A 20338-nucleotide genomic window follows, 5' to 3' on the forward strand; every position below is an offset into this window, starting at 1 on the left:
TACGAAAACATTATCTTGAGAAGAGTATTTGGCAACTTGATGGGACACATCAGAAACTATAAGGGTTGCCATTGTCATCGACCAATAGAAATGGCACCGTTCCATCCCACAACACCCAGTGGCATGTCCCCAAACCAGTGCTTCAGAGGCTGAACATGTTGTTCTGTGAGGTTCTCCCTAATCCACCACATTCACCTGGCCTCTTGCCATCCTCCTTCCCTGTCGTCCTGCATCCCGCCAACTTCTTGCAGAGAAAATGCTCCCACTGCCAACAGGATGCACAAAATGCTTTCCAAGAGTTTGTCAAATCCTGAAGCACACATTTTTACCACGGAAACAAACAAACTTCCTTCTCATTGGCAAAAACGTGCTGTTGGTTATGGTTCCTGTTTTGATTAATAAAGATGTCTTTGAGCATAGTTAGAGTCACTTAAAATTCAGAGTCTGAAACTGTGATTCCTTTTGCAATGTGGCTTACTCCTCTGTTCATTCAAGATGCCACTTTAAAATCTCTGATTTCATTTTCTAGTCCACTAGTCTTGTAAATTGAGGAACTTTGGGGGGATTCTTAAAATCATTATTTGTAAAATTTTATTGCTCTCAGATTTTTTTTTTGCTATCTCTCTTGAGTTCTTTTTCTAGTATTTAACTACAGCAACCATTTATTTATACTGAATTTGTGGGTGTGTGTGAATGAAGGTGTATGTGTGCTCGCATGCATGGGAACATGCGTGTGTTTTTATGCATGCAGTTCACATGTGTGTAGAGGTCAGAGATCAACACTGAATGTCATTCTTCAGGAGCTATTCACCTTGTATTTTTTGAGACAGCGTTTCTCACTGGAAGCCAGGGCTCACTGCTGATGAGGCTAGTAACCTCAAGGATACTCTTGTTCACACGTTCTCAGTGCTGGGATTACAAGAGCTTGCCATCATATCTGGCTTTTTACGTGTTTTCCCAGGATGAAACTCTGGTCCTCATGTTCACATAGTGTGATACTCAAGGTTGTTTTGCTTTTGTCGATGTCAACACAACACAAGTTAGAGTCATCTGAGAAGAGGGGACCTCAATTGAGAATATGCTTTCATCAGATAGTTGGTGGGTAAGCCCATGGTGGCATTTTCTTGATTGATGATTTGATATAAAGGGCCAAGCACCCTGCGGGCGGTGCCGTTCCTGGGCAGGTAGTCCCAGGTTGTATAAAGTAAGCCGGACAAGTCATTGAGAACATGAATTCCTCCACTGCCTCTGCTTCAGTTCCTGCATTCAGATCCTGCTGGAGTTCCTGCCCTGATTTCCTCTTCTTGATAGACTCTAACTGAAAGCTGAAACAAACCTTTTCTTTCCAAGTTGCTTCTGATCATGGTGTTTTATGACAGCAATGGAAACCTAACTGGATCACATAGCAAGCACTTTACCAACAAACTGGCTTGGTTTCTGAGAACATTGTTTCAAGTTTACTGCCTACTTGGATGATTGAAAACAATATTGTCATGAGGCACAAGGAGCAGCAATCAAAATTCTGCCTAAGCACTTGTCTGCAATGGGAGCTTCGGGTCTGTGTTTTGTTCCACCCGGCAGATTCACTTAGAATGGTTTATGCACCTTCATATATTTCATTTCACCCATACAGAGGCATAGATGCTTTATTTGTTCACTTTACAGGTATTAAAATTGATTGGTCTCCTGTGAATGGAAAGCTGACTTTTTTTCTAACTGTGATATTTTAACCTGTGCTTCTCAAGAAAAGTAAGGGAACCCAGAAGGGGAAAAATGCCTCTGGGATGGATACTTGGAAATGAGTGTGGAAATTTAACAACTGATGTGTGTGTGTGTGTGCGCGCGCTTAGAAATGCTGCTGATGAGTAAGAACACCAGGTGTCTAGGGATGCTCTGTATATCTTGGCATGAGTCATTCATCTGCATAGCAAGGACCAGTTGGGAAGCACTCACCACAATTTTCTTTAAGGGTGTGGCCATGACAGGTTGGCAATGCTCTAGTAGATGGCCCCATACTCCTCATGAGAATATGGGTATATTGAACCCTGAATTTTTAAAAGAAGAAGAGGAGGAGGATTGGGAATGGGAGAAGATCTGGGAGGAGGTAAGGGGAGGAGTAGGGAATGAAGGTGATTAAAATACAATGTACACATGTATGAAATTATCAAAGAGTAATGTGCTATATTAAAAAAGAAACACTGATCCATACTACACTAAAATAAGATTGAGGAACATGGGAATTGCTTATAATTTGGAAGTAGAGATAAGAATATTCTTGTATTTATAATTTTATAAATTTTGTCCAGTATCATTTGTGAAATTGATGAAGATATTACATTTGCATATAAGAATTCTATGGCTATTGATGGCGTGGAAGGTCAGGAAAAATGGCTAGACTCTAAAGTGAGTAAAAAGTTACTTTGTGATAAGGTTTATTAGATTCTAGAAGCCCCCTTTTGCATTCTACTTAAAACTAGTCTAAAAATTATGTGGAATTCCAGTATTTATTAGGATTTCAGGCAATACTTTCTAAGAAGCGGGCCAGCTTTTGAGAGATGGTTCTGAGAAGCTGCCTCCTTACGTTCACCTCTCTCGAAGTGGGTGAGTTATAGCCCAGCTCTTTATGGGCTTGCCTGTTTTTGTTAGACTATGCAAATTGGCGAGAGGAACAGGGGCTCATTTTTCTGATCAGACAGAGACAGGAAGAAGCATTTCCTTGGAAATTCCTGCTTTCTGACCCTTCCTAGATCCTGTCCAGACACGCAAAAGTTCTCCGCCAACGAGCCCTTCGATTTATATCAGGGGCTTCCTTGGGGTCGTCGTGGGAGAGACTGGAGCAAGAACTGCAGTGCAAATGAAGAAAGCAGAACATGTGGACTCCGGGTAGTCTGAATCTAGGACACTGAAGCCTAAGTCAGCTTCAGTTGTAACTTTACCACTGTTCATTGGCCATGTGACCTTGAAGAGGTCACTGAGTCTCTGTTAGCATCAGCCTCTCCATAAAATGGAGCATAATAGTAGTGTGCTAACATCAGAGTCACAACTAAAATTAGTTGAGATGATTAGAGTAACATCACTGACCCATAGCACGTCGTCATGCTCGTTTCCGGAGCTAATCACTGACAGTTTCTCTGTACGTTCTTGTTACATCCTATGTCTAATTCTACCTCACCAACATTAATGAGAGGACTCGAGGGGAACATGTGCTTGAAGGAGACTATTTCTGTCATGTCAGTAATTAATTTATTCATATCTTTATTCAATACAATTTTTATTGAATAATTGTCTATTATGTCTCAGGTTATATTCTAGGCCCAGTGAATACACGGAGTCAAGATCTCTACCTGTGTAGTTTAGGTTTTGTCAGTGTGATACAAATCAGTTACCTGGGAAGGGAGCCTCAACAGAGGAATTGCCTCCATCAAACTGACTCATGGGCAAGCCTGTGGGCCATTTGCTTGACCGGTGATTGATGTGGGAGGCCCAGAACACAGTGGGCAGAGCTATCCCTGAGAAGGATGTTTAGGAGGCAGAGGCAGGCAGATCTTTGTGAGTTTGAGGCCAGCCTGTCTTCAGAGCTAGTTCTAGGCCAGATCTATACAGAGAAACCCTTATCTTGAAAAATTAAAATAAAGAGAGAGAGAGAGAGAGAGAGAGAGAGAGAGAGAGAGAGAGAGAGAGAGCAAACTGAGAATAGCCATGGGGAGCAAACCAATAAGTACCTTTCCTCCATGGCCTCTGCTTCAGTTTCTGCCTCTAGATTCCTGTCTTGTCTTTCCTTGCTGATGTAAGTCAAATAGATCCTTTCCTCCCCAAGTTGCTTTTGGTTAGCATTTATCACAGCAACAGAGAAAGACACTAAGTGCCTTCTGGAGCTATAAGGTCCATTCTGATGAGAATGGAGAGAAAAGGGCAGCAAAGCGGATGTAGGGGATGGGAAAATGGGGGAGAGAGAAGGAATAAAAATGGAAGTCGACCCCATTGGAAGCCATTTTAATTATCTAGACAAGGGAAAGCGGCACTGCTGAAGATGGAGAAAAATAGTTGTACTGGAAATACGTTTAGAAGGTAGATCTGCTGAATATGTTGGCAGATTGCACCAGTGTTAGCCCTCCTTGATGACAGACCCTGTGACTGGGTGTGGCCCTCCTGACTCGAGCACATACCAATAATCTATGGCTAGTTGCTAAGTGTTTGTGCTTCGATTTCTAAATCGGTAATGCGTCTCAGTAGCTTGAATGAATGAATTAATGTCTGTGAAGTTCGTAGCACAATACCCGCCCCCTCAGGCAGTATTCAATATGTCTACCTGTTATTATTGATCCGACTGTGCAAGCTAGGACATTTGTGAGCAGAAACGGTTGTATGCAAACCCCTTGATTTACAGCAGGCCGTGGAAAGAGTGAGGAGGTAATGGCATGTGGTTGGCGAAGACTGTCTCTCGGAGGAAGGATGCTTGATTTGCCCCTGTGCTGAATGGGGGAGGGGGGAACCTAATGCTGTTTTTTTTATCTTTGGTAATTTCCCCTCAGATCCCCTTCTTTATTCTTGCACGCTATTCATCTGTAATATAAAAGAGATTATATGGAAATTAGAGCACTAATTTCAACCACTGGGGGAATCAGGGCACAGTGTAGGGATTAAGAGACGAAAGGACCAAAGGGAAGACAGAAACACCTTCCAGCCAGGTTGCTTTGAGCGTCTGGGTCTTTGTGAACAATTTTCAGAGGGTTGAATGGAAAATACCCCCTTTGCTGGGATACTTCTGCATGTGGTATCACTTAGTGGTATGCACAATACTTGTGGTTCCACACAGAAATTTCTTTGCTAGTGGGCTGAGGTATGTTGAAGGCAAGTTCCACTCAGCAGCCGCTTTGTCATTATCTTTGTGTCAGTGAATAGGAAAATCTGTCATTAACTATGCAGTGGTTATAAACTGCAGGCTAAGCCAAATACCAATATGTCTCACCTGTGTCTTGCTGTCACCCAGTGTCCACATCCCTATTTCAGAGAAGCAAAAACTGAGCCCAAAATTGACAAGCAACTGGCTCACAGTAATCACAGTAAACGATACATCTTGGGACTTGAACTTGGGAAACCCATTATTAAATGTGGTTAACCATCGTCTGCTAATACCAATGTCTGTCAAATATCTTATGGAATTTTTATGCTACATGTGTGCCTGTGTGAAATACAAACCCATAAAACTAAAAAAAAAAATAGGTTATTTTAAAGGAGCAGAGGCAAACAGATTGGCATATTATAATTCAGGTGGAATTGGATGCCTCCTTCAGTAATTCAATTTTAGAATCACTATTGTGGATTGCTCACCATGTGGTATAATTCAAAAAACACATAAAACTCCCTTCCCTTTTTCGAAGTTAAAAACAACCTGTCCTGCCACGTAAAGATAAGTAAAAAGCGCCAGCGTTTGATCCATGCATGGCTTGGCTCTCTCTTCGCATGACGGTTCTAACCACTTCAGGCCACGGACCATGTGGATTGGACATTTTGTTTGTTCAGTCTGAAGTACAGCATCAGGAGGATGTATAGACAGCCGCCCCCCACAGCCTCATCCTGAAGAAAAGTAAAACAGCATTGTCTTTCACAAATGCACACCCTTCATAAGAGACGCAGTGGAGTCACGCCGTCCGACCTGTGACCCTTGCCAGGCTCGGCCGCCGCCCTGAACAATGGAGGTATAACTGATCCGATGTGGGAATTGTTGACAAGTGTGGCGTGCACACCGGGCATGACGACAATATGATAAAGCAAGCAAAGAGTGCACACTATCTCACCATTCTTTATGCATCAGGTTTTAATGACAGATAATGCTTTACAAAGAGTGGATTAAACAGTGTAGAGTCGGAAATTCAATTTCACTAGTTTCTTTTCCATTTCTAATGCGGGTCTTAAAATGCTTGAAACCATACACGCAGTTCATGCTATTTTTCTTCTGGGTGGCCCTGTCCTGGAGTTGCATATCGGCTTTATTTATTTTCAATCCCGTGTTGGAGATTAATGGGAGAAGGAGCCACCCCGTCAAATACACAGAAGCATAAAACCCTGCAGCTCTTATTCAGTGGAGGGAAGTAATGACAGGCCTTTTCCACTGCCCAGGGTGAAGTTCCACAAAGCCAAATATTTTCTTGACAATGCCTTTGAATTACACGAGGTGTCCTAGCCTTGCAGTCAAGTACTTGTGATCATAAATATTGAATAACCACATGGGCCGGAGTATTGCACTCTGTCTGTCACTGAAGGTGCTCCAGCCCTGCCTTGTACTACAAGCTCTGATTGTCATTTACCTGAATTGGTGCAGGCGAAACTGGATCATTCCCCTCATAGTCTCAGTTTCCTGTCAGCCAGCACCCCAGGACTTAGACATGGTCTTCCCATGGAGACACTTCAGCACCTTGCAAGCTGAAGTTCAGGAGAGTGAGCCCTGGTAGGGCCATCTTGATTCACTGAAGGCCAAACACCAGAAATAAATGCTTCATATTTTTTGGTTGAGACACACAGTTCCGTGGCACACCTCCCAGTCTGCTCAGAAGGACCTGGAAGGATTCAGGCGATGCCTTCAGAAGCAGCCAGCTTCCTGGAACCATAGTAGCAGCCTTTCCCTCTTCTCTTTGTGTTCCTGGCCCTGTTCCTTGGCTCAGGTCCCCCAAAAAATTACTTGCCAGAAACCTTTGTGTAAGGCTTTGCGATGGAGGGAGCCGGAGCAAGGCTCTTTTAGAAAGGGAACCCTGGCAAACAGGACCTTAATCTATGTAAATCAGGAATAAGGAAGCTCATTTAAAGTGTTATAGGAATTAGAGATTTAGAGATAACGTACTAACATCTAGAGATCCTAGTAGAAACCACAGGACTCTCCATCATTATCATCTCCCTTAGTCTCCGTAAGATAACATTTCACAATGGTTTTCTGTTTGTTTGTTTTGTTTTTTGTGTTTTAGAGGCGAGGGCTTTGGAGAAGTTCTTTCACCTGAGCCTTGGAAAAAGCAATGGTTTTTGGAAGTTTCTTCTAATGTTTTCTATCATTCTAGGGTATCCCAGAATAGAAGAAATAAGAATATGTAAGGGTGTGCCTTGGAAAGGCAGGCTTCTCGTCTGGGATCTATCACTTCAGCTCCACCTTTGATGAATGAAGACAGTGAGAAACACAAGCACCGGTGGGGTTTCACATACATAGTGTGTTTCGACAGGAAGGCAACGGGGCTTTTTCTGCTGATGCTGATATTTTTAAGTATCAAGAAATTAATGTGATTTACCATATAAATACTAAATAAAAGCGAAAGTGCCAGGTACTTTCGTTTACAAGAACTTGTACTTTCCCAAGCACTGACAGTAAGAAATTATTCTCAGTCAGTGCCAGGGAAGCTCAGGTGATTTCAGGTTCCTGTTTCTTCTTCTCATTGAGTTTATAAAGGGGCTGAGGTGGAGTCAGCTACTGTTTATCACAAGGTCACTGGGGTCGGGAAAAAGAGGCTGTTTGGTCCTAGACCAGCATTTTTCTGGGCCGTTGACTTTGGAAATATACCTCAGCATCTATGGTATCGAATTTTCTGTTCTCAGTCACCTGCTCGCTTTTGAGATATTCTGTATCCTTCTAATCTTGACAGCACCATCTCTTTCTCTGGGTCCTCTAAGCACCCCATTTCCTTTTTATTTTCTTTCTCAGCTACGTGAGAACAAAATATTTGGTTGTTCCCTATATAGACTGTCAAGTATCAGCCATCACACACAGGTGTGCAGACTGAATAAAGGCCTTTTAAGGATGCCCATGTCCTACACCCAGAATCTATTGCTGTGTTTCATGACAAACTGGGATTAAGATAGTAGAGAGAATGAAGGCTGTTGTTTGTCTGATCTTATGATGAGCAGTAGGTAATCAGAAGAACCTAAATGTGAAAAAATGGTGCTTTGTCAGAGTGATTCAAATGTAAGAAAAACTTGTCTTCCTGTTCTTAACTTTAAAGGAGAGTGAACTACAAGGAATATGGACAACCAACAAAAGGTGGAAATTCCGCAGTCATAAATCCCCTCAGGGATCATCCCCGAAGTCATGCAGCTCCATACAATCCTTATCCACCCGAGACGCAGCTTGGACTTCAGTGCTCCACGAGTTTACAAGAATAAGCTTGCGATAGTCACTCACTATGTGATAACGTGCTGCAGCAGGCAACACCACTCTCAGATGTTCCTCTTCTATTGCTTTTGCCCCAGGATGTCTGAGCTTTTGCATCCATGTGGTGGGTTTGCCTAACTCTACCCGAGAGAGAAGAGCATGGATCTCTGCTCTCAGATCAGACAACCTGTTGGGAGATAGTTCTTTTTGACAGGATCACCCTATCAAAACATGTGTTTTGTGCACTTCCTCTTATTTTATGTTCTTCTAACCCTTTGTCAACTCTTGACTTGCAAACAAACAGCTCTGGCTATTAAATGTTCTTCCAAGCACACTAACCCTGGCACTGTGGAGGCAGAGAGCGGGACTCCATTTTTCCTTTTCTAGATCAGGAAGTCAAGGAATTAGTAGCTGTTGGAAGACATATCTAGAAATTTGAAAACAAAGTAAAATAATATTTTATCAGTCAACAAGTAAACTCTACTATCTTATTACAATACCAACTTCTAAGTCTTCAAAAGGCAGTTGCATTGAATTCAAGGGGTCTCTTGTTTCTCTAGCCTGTCTGGGGTTCCGTCACCAAGCACGCGTGAATACTCCCATGTGCATGCAGTCAGAAGTGAAGCCAGAGGCAGGGCAGGTGTGAGGCAGGACAAAGAAAGCAGGAGGCAAGAGACACCAGAAAGGGGAGTACTAACCATGACTTTGATAGGGAGACCCATTAGCCAGTGAGGACGTGAGCAGGCAGGCATTCACATCAGTGGAAGCAGAGCCTAGTCAGTCCCTCTGAGAATAGCGGGCTTCTCCAGGTCTATCCCAGGAAGAGTGGTCTCTTCTATCTGCCGCATCTCAGAAATAACTTGTTTCTCAGCTTTTGGTCCATTTTCCTGCTCGTCTTTATTTCTTTTCCATGGAGTCCTCATCCTTTCCCCCCATCAACTGAGATTTTTCCGGAATCCCATAACAGTTTAAGCATCCAGCAAATACATTATTCTAATTTCATTTTTATTGCCATGGTAAAATACCCTGACAGAAAGCAACTTGGGGAATAAAGGGTTTACTTGGCTTACAGTTCCAGTTACAATTCATTATTTTAGGGAAATCAAGGCAGGAGCTGAAACTATGACTTTCATAATCAAGAGGAGAGAGGAACAACTCATGGATCCTAGCCTGCTTGCTCTCAGATAGCTTTCTCTTCACCCTTGCCTAGGGAAGGGTGCTATTTGTGATGGGTCTTCAGACTTCAGTTAAAACAATACTCTACAGACATACCCAAAGGCTAGTCTGAGCTACACAAAGCCTCCTTAGGGTCTCTTCCACGGTGATCAAGGTCATGTCAAGTTGACAGCTTAAGCTAATCAGCTCACACATTGTTTCAGTTCCTCTTAGGTCCCAAATGTAGCTATAGGCCATGGGGATGAGATCTATGCTAATTTGCCAAAGCAAATGAAAGTTTTTTTTTAATTATCTATATCACAATAAAGGGCATAAATAACATAACCTATAAAATCAGATATAAAGCTATTTATCTCATTCTCCTACATTTGAGGAAATGATCACTATTAATAAAAAAATTTGCAAATCATTGACGTGACTTAGGATGTGAATTGACTATATAATGGTAATTTCATAAAAAATCTCAACCATCAAATTGTGTGATACTGTCATCATCCCTCTAGGTTTGCAGCTAAATGAAACCACTCCTCAAAGAAGCTAAGAGCTTTGACCAAAGTCATCTGAAGCTGAGGCTTGAACCCTCAGCTCTCAGCACCAAATCTGACAATATTCTAACATACCAATCTCACCATATCCTGTACATCTTTACTATATCAGTGTGAACTCATTAGGTATTATAGTTTATGTTTTTGTTTTATAAGCTGTTTAATCCTTGAAGCACCTCTAGTAGCTGTCATGTGCTGTATTCTTAGCAGGTTTTCTATAGACTGCTGCATTAGAATTAGCTTTCAGGTGGAAGAACTCACTAGTCTGTGTGTAAGTGTTAGCAGATGCTCTCTCACTGGAAAGAAGAGCTTTCCATGGAAAATCTTCCAGAATAAAGAGTCTGGCTTATATAACCTGTCAGAGAGTAAATTCCAGGCCTATCATGAACCAAAAACATAGATGCCAATAGTAAGACTAGGCAGACACAAAAGACAAAACAAAAACCCAAACTATTTGCAATTAGAGTATCTACCATTCTGTAACATCAGACTTCTTCACTAATCTTGTTAGAGAAAAAAATCCATTGTATTGAAAACTCTTGTTTATTGTTGATCATTATTTTCATAGCATAAAATAGTTTAACGGTTTTGATTATCTTTAATTTTATTCTAAGATCATAATTTGGATAATCATAGACATTCCCTCAAGTCTGCGTCTAGTGTTTCGCTGGAGAAAATGCTCCTGGGAGAACTTTACCTTGGCATCATAGTGTGAAATTTAATGGGAGACAAAAACTCAGGAATGACAGAATCCACATGGAAGGTAATTTAATGTCATCAAAGTGAGGTGGGGGTGGTGGTGAAAATGGGTCATGAAGATAGGCTATGCTCATAAAATAATTATTCTGAGAAAAAATCGCCAAGTGGAGGCAAAATGTGAAATTTAGGAGCGTTGGAAAATTGTTGGGCCAAATAACCAGAAGAGGGGATAGGAGTGTGATGGAGGAAGGTAATTGGTTAATAAAGAAACTGCCTTGGTCCATTTTTTTAGGCCAGCCCTTAGGTAGGTGGAGTAGACAGAATAGAATGCTGGGAAGAAGGCAAGTGAGGTCAGAGATGCCAGGCCGCCCCTCTCCAGAGCAGACGCGATGAAGCTCCGACTCAGGATGGACACAGGCTAGAATCTTCCTGGTAAGTGCATCTTGTGGTGCTACACACATTAATAGAAATGGGCCAAGCAGTGTTTAATGAATACATTTGTGTGTTGTTATTTCGGGTGTAAAGTTAGCCGTGCGGGAGCCGGGCAGGACGAAAAGCAGGCCCGCAGCTCCTTCTACGGGAGTGAATGTCACGTAGACTCTGTTTGTCTTGAGACTGAAGAGAAGGTGGGATCATTATGAGTGAAAGCCTTTCAAGGGGTGGATGAGAGAAAGTGAGGCACAGGAGAAAGCACAGTGGATGACTTAGGAAAGTCAGAGCAGCCAGGTTTTAAATAGTCCATTCCTTGGAGGGTACGGTGTGAAGTATGTATGGGTAGGCCTGCAGGCCTAGATAACAAGGTCATCCACTATAGAGGTGATGGAGCATGGGCCCTTCGAACAAAACTCACCCAAAGACTAGAGAGGGCAAAGACTGGGCTAGAGAACCAGTCCGAAGTCGTCTCTAAAAGATAAGGAAGGCATGAAGTAAATATGATGTATAAAACAAAATGAAAATTGGAGCCTTATGAAAGAAAAACTTTTAAACAAAATCATCAAAGTTAGCTTTTCTCTCTCTCCTTGTCTAGTGAAGGAGGTTATAGTAGCCTCTTCTCCATCAGTGGCCATAATCTTGAGAGAAATTCCAGCCAGAAGCTCCAGTTACCAACGGCATCTGTAGGGAGGGAATCAGTGACATCTACCCAGTGAGTTTCTGAGGGTAGCACGGGAGGTCGCCAGGCTCAGGGATGGCCCCCTCCTCAGGGTCTCTGGACAGAAGATCTTGCTTCAGGAGCCCCGAGAAACCTAGACTAAGCTCAGGAAATTGTTATGAGGTAGAATAAAAGAGGCTTAGATGAATTAAAAGAGAAAAATAATGTTATTTAAATTTTTTAAAGTAGACTTTTATAGTGAGAGGCAGAGTTAGAACATGCTTGATGCAAACTATATTCGTGTATGAAAACCTCCTTATAACACAGTGCGATATACAACACATAAACACAAAAAAAGTCTATAAAATAAATTTCCCCTCCCCAATTTAGTAAACCTCTTTAGAAGTAAATTTTTAATTTTTTGAAGTTAGATCCATGGTTTCCGTATGGCCTAGCAAATCCTCTCAAGAAAGTTGAGGATTCTGTTCAGATTGATATTTACTTGCTCATGTTGATAGCTGTGTTAATTATTGCAGTCAAAAAAGTGGAAGCCACTTAAATGCTGATAAATTAATACATAAAAGTGTTAAACATCTACCTTTTCACTTAAAGAAGCCTCATACTTCCCTTTGACACAAACAAATTGACATTGTTATTACTCTTGTACTTCGTGGTCTTGTTAATCAAAATGGGGGTTACCTAACAACAAACTTTAAATATTATGATTGTTGAAGCAATGACCTAGATAAGTAAGGGATTAATATACTCTGTGGCTATGCTGGACGGAAGGGTGATTCCTGTACCAATTGGATGAGAAGGGAAAAATGAGAGTTTGATGTGCTACTCAGTATGGCCAACAATTTAAATCTCAGGAATTCAGTTTTTTCTGGAATTTTCCCCTTAAGACTGTTGGGCCAGGGCCCTCAGGAATGAGATGATGCCGTATGGTGGGAGCAGGGCTGCTGTCAGAGAACAGTTTTATGAAGGCAGATTTCGGCCCTCTATTGTGCCCCCCTCTTTCTCTTGGGGTGATGCAGACAGAGGTCCATCCCAGATGTCGCTCTTCTGGAGTTTTCTATTCTAGTAATAAACCAGTGGTTTTTCAAGTTAGTTTTTTATCAATTTGACACAAATTAGAAACACCCAGGAAGAGGGAAGCTTCAGTGAGGAATTGTCCTTATCAGATTAGCCTGTGGACAGGTCTGTAGGGACATTTGCTTAGCTAAGTGATGGAGGAGGGCCCAGCCCACTGTGGTGGTCCCATCTCCAGGTAATCCTGAATTATATAAAAATGGTAGTTTACTGTGAGCCTGGACCAAGCCAATATGTGACATTCCTCCAACGGTCTTCCTTTCGCCCCCTACTCTGGCTTTCCTCGATGATGGAATATAACCTGTAAAGTGAAAAAAATTCTTCCCTCCACAAATTGCATTTGTTCAGTGTTTCAGTACAGCAACAGAAGCAAACAAGCACAACGAGCCAAGTGCATTTCTGCTCTTCCTCCATTGCCCAGTCCCATTCTGTTGCAAAAGCAAAAATAGACTAAGACAGACCACTTCTCTCTCCTTGACGCAACATGTTCGTGGAGAGCTGCCTGGAATGTTCCTCTGTCTATACAACTTTCCAGGAAACTTATCCTTACTTTCAAGGAAAATAAGACCTACCGGGAAAAACAACAACCACAAAGCCAGCTTGGTCCAGGCCTCCCACCAGACTTAGATTCTGTTTCTGAAATTTAGTGTTTCAAGAGTCTATCTATAGCTACTATACTATAAAGCACAAGAGGATTGCGTTTAGACTTATTTGTTTTATGTTTATGAGTGTTTTAGTGGCATGTATATATGTGCACCATGTATATGTCCAGTGACCACGGAGTTCAGAAGAGGGCATCAGATCCCCCTGGAACTTGTGTTATGGATATGAGCTATGGGTACTGGGAATCAAAGTCAGTTCCTCTACAAGATCAGCAAATTTACTTAACCATTGAGCCATCTCAAGTCCTTATCTGTTTCATAGCTTACTTGAAATAAGAATGCCAATTATCTGGGAAAAGATAACTTTACCATAGTGACAATGAGATGGACCATTGCCTGTACCGTAAAGGACTCTGTCACTTTATACAATGAAGAGTTCAATGCCTTCTTTTACTTTTAATACAACGAACAAAAAGAGAAGAGTAATTTCTCCTCAAGGATACTTTGATGAGGACCAATTTCCCCTTTAATGTTTCATTATCTCATACCCTCTTTCAATCAGTTCTGTTTGGTGTCAGTTAGACCAATAACATCTATTTAATCCAGACTTACAGCAACACTAGATTTCTGTGGATGATCGCAGCATGAATATGCTCCTAGCTGGTATGCTGCTATGACATCCCATGAAGACGCCCATGACCTTGCTTTTTGTCATGATGTCATATAGTAACTATGGTAGCTTAAATGAGTATGTCTCTCATAGGATCCCATATTTAAGTACTGAGTCCCTGGTTGGTGGTGCTGTTTGGGGAAGTTTGGGAGGTGAAGTCTTGCTGGAGGAAGTGTATTGCTGGGGATGGATTTTCAGAGGTAAAACCTTCCCACCACTTTTTTTTGCTTCATGCTTATGGTAAAGGATGTGAGCCCTCAGTTTCCTGCTCCAAGTACCATGCATGCCCCTTTGTTGCCACACTTCCTGGTCATAACGAGCTCCCATCTCTCCGGAATCATAAACTCCAAAGTCTTTCTTCCGTGAGTTCTTACGGTCACGGTGTTGTATTACAGCAATAGAAAAGTAACTAAAATAGTATCCACGTGGTCTTTCATCAAGCTGTCTTTTTCGGCCATTTCCCTCCACAGCTCTAGATAGACATAGATATCAACCAAGGGTCTGCAGTTTGTCATTCTGATACCTTCCTTGCCCCAAATGTGAGCTATTATAGAAAGAAGCTGAGAAAAAGAATTTTACATGTGCCAAGTTTGTTGTTGTAGAAGGAGTATGAGCTCTGGACCCCAGACACAGAGGTCTTGGAGTTCTCTATCACTTAAATTTATGAAGAACTAGAATTGTTGTTTACTTCTCTTTGCTTATCAGTAATGTGGTTTTTTTAAAGTGGGTTTTTTTTTTTTTTTGACCTTATAGGTTAACTGTCAGGCCAGACAATCAAATGTGGCAAATAGTTACCACACTACCTAGCATGGAGTGGGTGCCTAATAAATGCTACTTTGTTGATGTTATTGCTGCCATCTCTGATTTATATTGAGGAGCCAATTAGGGAAGTTAAGATAAAAACAGCTCTTGAATTTATTCATTTGGGTCTTGAGATTAGGTAGACCTATTATATCGCTGGGACATATGTAAATTCAAAGTCACATTAAAATGTCTCATGCAGGGAAAAATAAGTGGTCTCCTAATTTGATCTAATTTTATTTTGCTCATTTATTTTTCCTAAACATATTAAATCACAGTCAGATCCTTAGAACTGAAGGTTCATGCTTAAACCCTGCATTGTATAGAAAGAGAAAGTACAATACCCTGTTCACACTCTTAAAACCCTCGTTATAAAGACACGCATACACATTTATTATCTGGACTTCAACTCAGAGATAAAATAATCCATCTTATTATTGAAGTTTAAAAGTCCTAAGAACAATGAAAGGAAACAAAACCTGTGTAATAATATACATTGTTTTGGCACACTGGTACACGTGACTTTATGGAGTTGTGAGATACTTGGGCTTAAAAACAGAGCCATCCTGACTGTCACAGCTGCCGATCATGATTGGTGCAGGAGGCTAAAATGCATCATTGATGTTATTTTCTAGAATGGTGAATGACTCTTGACAGAGTTCTAAATAGCTTAAGGTACACACTTAACTTGATTCACACAATAATTGCATCCCTGAAAAATCCGGTATGTGTAAAAACTGCACAAAGTATTTTGCATTATATTGTGTTAGGAATTAGGCTCTATGCCAAGGCAGCTATACACAGACTTTTCATTGACACTGTGTGGAGAGATGTTCCCAAGTCATCTGCACTTGAACTTGAGGAACTTTCTCATTGTGCAGGATTGTAAAACATTAAGTCCTCCATCATTTCTAGGTCAGTAGTGCCTATTAGTCATTGTAACAAGAAATATCCCCATCCAATTTTTAAACCATCCCCTAGGACCTTGGGATGGTCCCACTCACACAGAGAACACTGCTCTGATTATACCAAGTACTTAGAATTCTCTGTGCAGCCAGCTTTGGTTAAGGTTCATTTCTCTATGCGGGTTGCCTTTTCTCTGCTAGCCTGTACTCTTCATTAGTGATACACCTCAGGTGTCTGTCATCCAGAGATCCATCTGCTGCCATGAAACTCTATGTAGGGCTACATGACTTTGACTATATTAACACTTCTCAACATTATTTTAAGAACTCTGGGGGACATCTTTCCATTTACTGACTTTGATCTCATGAAATTTATCTCTTTACCCTTGATGCCCCATACAGGATTGTCGTGTAGGAAAGACAGATAGATAGGCATGTAGTTAGATATGTAGATAGATTGAGAGAGAGAGAGAGAGAGAGAGAGAGAGAGAGAGAGAGAGAGAGAGAGAGAGATTGTTAGGTAGATATAAGCAGAGACTGATTGTTCATTTTCCTGGCTGCCCTGACCCAAGTATTCACACAGAAACTATGTTAATTATAACACTGGCCACTGACTTAGACATATTCCTAGATAGCTCTTACATCTTAAATCAACTTATTTTTATTCATCTGTGTATTGCCACGAGGCTGTGAGTTACCAGTAAGGTTCTGGGGCCATTTTTCTCTTTTGGCAGCTACATGGCATCTCTCTGACTCTGTCTACTCTCTCTATATATCTCTGTTCAGATTTCCCACCTGGCTTTATTCTGCTCTGCCATAGGCCGAAGTGGCTTATTTATTAACGAACGGCAATAAAACATATTCACAGCATAGAGAGGGGAATCCCACAACAGATGATAGAAAGATAGATAGATAGATAGATAGATAGATAGATAGATAGATAGATAGAGAAGAAAAGGTATTGGAAAGGATCAATAGATGAAAATTCTATGTTAAATATCTGTGTAACATCCATGTTTAAAGATACTGTGATTGGCTCTGGAAGAGATGACTTAAAACTCAACCCAGACAATACAGTTTGTCTGTAGTCAAGGAGGTGGCTGATAACCAGTCATGGCCATTTCCAAAGCCACATCTAGGCTATAGCACGTTAATTAGATATAGGTTGTAAGCACTCTAGATGGTGCCATGAGTTTTATTTGAAATCTGTGAAGGAAGAAAAGGTTTTTATAAGGTCTCAAGTCCAGGCATCATTAGTGTTATTTCAGGTGGGCAAGGTAGGTTGTTCTGATGTGGTGTGGAACAGCATGGCGTTGTTTTGAAAGAGCAGTTTCCATACTTGGGGTATTTTTAAAGTACTTTAAAGTGCTTTACAAAGTAATGAGTTAAACACTCATGGTGACAAACTACGTGTGCTAATGGAGAAAGCCATTAGGTTCTTGACAGTAGCTCAATGGGACCGTGGAAATTAGAAAGGGTTTTATTGATATTGGCCAGGATTTGGGACTAATCCTTATTCCTTTTGAAAATTGCCATGGGATCTTTAAATTGCACTTGGATGGCCAAAATGTTTAACAAGATTGTTTTCTGGACCTGAAATTCAACCAAAGACTTCTTGTTTTGTTTTATTTTTCTTTCTCCCACCCCACTGCCATTCTACAAATAAAGCATACTTTTAAAGATAGCATTTTTTTCTCATAATGAATTTGTATGATGAAAGCTTTTGTTGAAGAAGAAACCAGGCAAAAAGGAACCCCACAGTCCTCCTTTACCTTTGAGAAGTAGTCTCATTGGAGACTCTGAAATATTTAGATAAATGTGTTTCAACTTTGCCTTTGCTCTTCAGGGTTCTGGCTGGGACTGATGCTGAGATGCCAGAATCTAATGAGAAAGCCTGTTCATGAACAGTTTCCATACTGCTTCTAGCAGCCTTGCAAGGTTAAGAAGGTCTCAATAAATATACAAACTTTACAATAGCCAATGGAATAATTTCCCATGCTTTTACTCTTCTTAAAAATTTGTATGAAATTCCATCCAAAGTCTATCCATATATAAGTGAAAATTTAATTGGAATGAGTGAAGCAATTTGAAGTCTAATATTTATTTTAATATATTGTATCATCTATTAGGTTAATATAAAATCAAATGTTAATGCAGTTATTAGTATGCCTGGGAAATTCACATTGAACACCTCCCGTGAAGTCTACAACTGAAATGGTAGATATTAAAACCAATAATTTCCTATAAAATAGCATTTTCTTAAGAATTCTTTTGTAACTATGTCATTGTGATTCTCTGTTCATTCACGCAATGGGATCTGACCCAGTTAATCTTTCCTGTTAACAAAGGCATTGGGATGGCAATTTTGATAGCAGGGGTTTGCTGGGGTCCAAAATTCAGACATAGCAACAGTGAGACCACCTATTAACCTTGGGATTTAAATTAATCTCCAACTGTCAGCTTTTGTTCAGGAATCCTCTCCTGGCATATCTTAGAGGTTTGTTATCTCCAGCTCTTCACCTCAAGGTTGTCTTTGCTCTTAAAGTCCATGATGAGCACATCAGCTTCCAACGAAAAGCTCTGCACAGCATCAGTGTTCTTTATTTCCCCACTAATGTGTTATAAAATAATACATGCTTATTAGATTGCATGGGCTTGCCTTACTTGGCACAAGCAGAAGCAAGATGCATAGAATGTAGGTGCCATGCTAGTTTGGATCCAATCCAGTGTGGGTTCTAGAAGCGGGAAATGGTGAAGGCACAAATGCTTTCTAGTTACCAACCTTTCAATGTAGCTCCCAAACTTTTCAGAGGAGAAAGAAGGGAAGGAATTGAAACTATTGAAATTGTAACAAATCTTGTAAGAATTCAAGAAGAGGCTGAAACCTGAGGCCCTATGTTAGCATTTAAAATTGATATATTTTACTTATAAAATTATCTAAGCTATTTGTAAAATTAAAAGCAAACAGCTATGACCTTTCCCTGATAAAATATTTTTCAACAGCATTCTTCCAGTCTCTATGTTAAAAAATTTAAATTTATTTAAATTTTAAATTTAAAAATAAATTTAAAATAAAATTATTAAATTAAAATGTAAAATCATTAAAAATAAATTTTATTTTATTTTTTATTATGTGCATAGGTATTACGGGAATTGTGTCCCTGTGTGTGTGCGCATGTGAGTGTGTGGCTTGTAGAGGCCAGAAGAGGGCATCAGAATCACTGGAGCTGGAGTTACCGGAGCTCGTGGGCCAACTGCTATGGGTGCAAGGAAATAAACTTGAGTCCTCTGCAAGAGCAGTTTGCATTCTTCACCCCTGAGCCATTTTCCTAGTGCCTAGTCTCTAAACACCTTACTAATATTATTGTATCTTCTTCATTAACATTGCTGAGTTTGTAACGATAATTAAAACTGAATTGATTCAGGAAATAACCAGATTCTGGGAACCTTGTTTCTACCACTGACCAAGTCTTCCTGCTAGACTATAAAGATAAAATTCACACCGTCTTCTCTGCTACTCCAGTCCCAATGCCTATGACAAGAAGGATGCATTTCTATCAATAATTTTCAAATGAGTGAAAGCAATTTTATTTCCTCAACAGTTTTGTTTGTAGAATGAGTGTGTTGGGTTATTCCAGTGTCTTCTTGCAGTCCACCTGTCTAGAGTGTTCCTGACGGGCAGCCCTTGTCGTAAAGCAGATTTCAGAACTAGATTTAATCAAAGCCTTTGTGGGTAGGAGCCTGTGATTATTTCTAAATGTTTCACAGATGTTTCTGTGCATGCAAGTGTGTCTGTGTGCGTACACACACACACACACACACACACACTGTTCCAGGGTTATACAGGTATCTTGAAACAGATTGATAATAAAACTTGACAGTGTCAAGGCATTTATGCGCAAAGGGAAAACGGAGAGTAGGTGATGTATCAGTAATTTGCTTCTCTGGTTTCCAGCACCCTTAGCTCAAGAGTATGGATACTTTATATGCCATTTTTCTATCTGGGGGCCTCCCTCTGTTTCTGATGGAAGTGCATGAGAATGTAGAATTCCTAGTTCTGGTTTAAATTCTGTAATGTTTAAAAGACTTTTCTTTTTCCTCAAGATGTACATTGCAAGTTGTTACTCTTTCTGAATGTAGTTTAACCATTAAGTTTTGAAACATTGCATTAGGAACACAAAAGGATCTTTTAAATGGATGACCCAACACAGGACTGGCTTTCTAAATATTCTGACAAATCAATCTTCGTCAGTGTACCCTGGCATGACTCCTCCGGTTCATTATTTTGTTTTTATAAAAGCAATTTGGAAAAATCCAAAATTTAAAAGTTGGCATGGGTAGGTATAAATTCTTTATATTGACAATAGAAAAGGCCACTTCCTTTACTTGAATTCCTACTAGCTACAAAAAGTACCAATGAAACATGATTAAGCAAACACTTTGAAGCTCATTTGCTGGTGTTCCCAAAGGCCAAAATTAACAGCTGGGTTTCGGATGCTCAATCGCTCCCTTGTTCCTCTCAGCCCCATCCATTTGATTAGGTTGAGATTGATCTGACTCAAGAGGGGCCAACGCAGAGCAGTTTGGTTTATGTATCCTGAACTGTAGTCAAAGTGAAAATAGGTGA

The sequence above is a fragment of the Chionomys nivalis genome, chromosome 9, assembly GCF_950005125.1.
Source record: "Chionomys nivalis chromosome 9, mChiNiv1.1, whole genome shotgun sequence".
Classification (NCBI taxonomy): domain Eukaryota; kingdom Metazoa; phylum Chordata; class Mammalia; order Rodentia; family Cricetidae; genus Chionomys; species Chionomys nivalis.